This window comes from Nicrophorus vespilloides, unplaced genomic scaffold (assembly GCF_001412225.1).
Source record: "Nicrophorus vespilloides isolate i.1.1-1 unplaced genomic scaffold, Nicve_v1.0, whole genome shotgun sequence".
Taxonomy (NCBI): domain Eukaryota; kingdom Metazoa; phylum Arthropoda; class Insecta; order Coleoptera; family Silphidae; genus Nicrophorus; species Nicrophorus vespilloides.
In genome coordinates this window covers 7,016-9,503 of record NW_017095906.1, presented here as the reverse complement: position 1 = coordinate 9,503, position 2,488 = coordinate 7,016, and the positions used below count along the sequence as shown (strand labels likewise).

Genomic DNA, 2,488 nt, shown 5'->3' with positions numbered 1-2,488 from the left:
GTAATACATATAAATAATACAAATTTACATTAATACTGATAATCTTAACGACGAGGTATATTTTGTGATTTTTTATTAGCTTTACCAACATCCTAAAATATTGTCTTTTTAATTTTCAGATTCCTTGTCGTCATCTTCTCTAAGCAGCAATGTTTTCAGTATGAAAGTAAGTGAAGGTATTACTTTCTTGATTGTGTGGAGACTAATATTTTTTGATTTAGATGATGAACTAAGGCGCCGTAATCATGAGGATCGTGAGTATAAGAGAAATTAAAGAGTATACTTTAATCAATTATCAATTTCAGCTCTCTACAATGAAGATGAACAAGACGTAAATAAACTATAATTATACGAAGACAATATTTAAAATATTTTTTTCCTAGGAAGCACCTGCCTTTAAAAGACGTCGATTCAATGATGTTAAACCATTAGGGTAATTTAGCTTATAATATTTTTAATATGTTTTATATATAAAACGTGTTTATGTTGTTAAATTTTATAAAATCAATCTACTGCATTATATTAACCCTCTATTGGATGAATTTAAAAAAAATTGAAAAACTTTTTTAAATTATGATGTTCTCATATGAGAACTCCATACAAATGAACTACAAAAATGTCAATGGCTAGATCTCATTATATCAAAATTATGTTAATTTCCCATTTGCATTCTGGATTTATTTTATCTTATTCTTTGCATTTATTGCAATTTTTGTCTTTTCACACAAGAGTAGAATTTACATTAATTATACAAAATGTAACAAAATAATTTGTAATAAATAAACCATTTCATTATCATCAATTTTGTGGTGTATACAGATTGTGTTTGTCCGCAGTTTTATCTTTTTACTAATACCTTCTATATGTTTATAATATAAAGAATTTTACAGTGCAAAAGCTGCTTAAATTGAAGACAAAGAAAATTAAATATAAAAACTATAAAAGTTATAATTGTCTAATGAAATTCCTTTCAATTATTTTTAATGAGATCCTTGAAAGTAAAAATCAAATAAAAACAAAGATTTTCTCTTTCATAAATATTCAGACTGTTTCTCTGTTTAATGATAATATGATTAACAGCATTAAAGCCTGACCGCTATTTTATAACTTGTCAAGTCTGAGGTAATTGTAATTAAACAAATTAATTATTTGAAGCTAAATATAGAATTCATTAAATATCTTGAAAATATCTGCCAAATAAAAACCATCATTCTTTACTGTTTTTATTCGAATAAAGCCTAATACGATTACTTAAATTCATCAATTTCTGCAAAAAAAAATGAAAAATTTACTGACAAAAACAAATAAGAGCAAAATATTTTTCGCTTTGAAAATAAAAATTCCGTCTGAGAAAATGAATTGTTTGTTCAAGTGTGATAAGATTGCAAAACACTGAACTTTGCAATAAAAAATGAATATAAAATATAATAACTTAGGTACAAATAATGACTTTATTATTGTAATTAACGTTTGAAGATGCTTGATTATATGTTTATTTGAGTATATTACGGATAGTAACACTACAGAGAGATACACAGAATACAAAGGGTTCTTACAGTATAATGAGTCCGAGGCCCGAGAGCCAACACAGAGAATACACACGAGATAATGCAGAGAACCTTACATGATATTAAGACACAAGAAAATGGGTAGAGGAAGAGAGTAGAAGAGACAAGAGAGCGGTTACTGATATGTTGCAAGTAGTACTCTTATCAGACCTTCCCGGAATACCAGCTACGGGCTGGAGTGGGGCGCACCGTATCGGGCTTGTAGGTGACATATAAACGGGCTGTCGTGAGCACCACAATATCTTAAAATAATATACACAATAATACAAAAATAAAATGCAAAATATATTAATAAAACTGCTGAAATAAATATTTATATACACAATAATACAAAAATAAAATGCAAAATATATTAATAAAACTGCTGAAATAAATATTTATGTTACGGTATACATTTGCCTACAACTGATATACAAGTAGATTGAAAATATTGAAATATAAAATAAATTCACATTATCCAGAAAATGTACAAAGTAATTTCACTGCTTTGTGAAGTTAATGGAGGAAAATGTATATGTTTAGAATTTCATACAAAAAAATAACACAAAAATGTGAGTGATTAAACAATATTTTTTTCATTTATTACACATATTTTTTATTATACTTTTAAATAGATCATTATCTCGTACATAAGAGAAAATTTCAAAGTGAATGCACTTTTTCCTAATTTCCAGTGGCATTGTATATATTTACCCATTATATTCATATAGTTATGAAAAAAAAAACAAATAAATACTTTAATATATTGCAACTATTTTTTATTGTAAAAATATATTGATTCTATGCGTCGATTCTCTGACCGTTGTTTGCTCATTACAACGTACAACTCCCGATTTTGTATATCAAATAAAATATTAAAATTGGTAGTTCACTCCAAAAAGGTTCCTGAAACCTGTTTTAGTATGTTTGAAGCAGCTTCA

General features: G+C 26.6%; 1 long non-coding RNA gene across 1 annotated transcript; it reads left to right on the top strand.

The window, feature by feature from the left end:
* Positions 1–125: 125 nt before the first annotated feature.
* Positions 126–507, top strand: LOC108568617. Its single transcript, XR_001891300.1, has 4 exons — positions 126–166; positions 222–254; positions 306–331; positions 384–507. It is a non-coding gene; the product is annotated as an uncharacterized LOC108568617 (long non-coding RNA).
* The last annotated feature ends 1,981 nt before the right edge of the window (positions 508–2,488 follow it).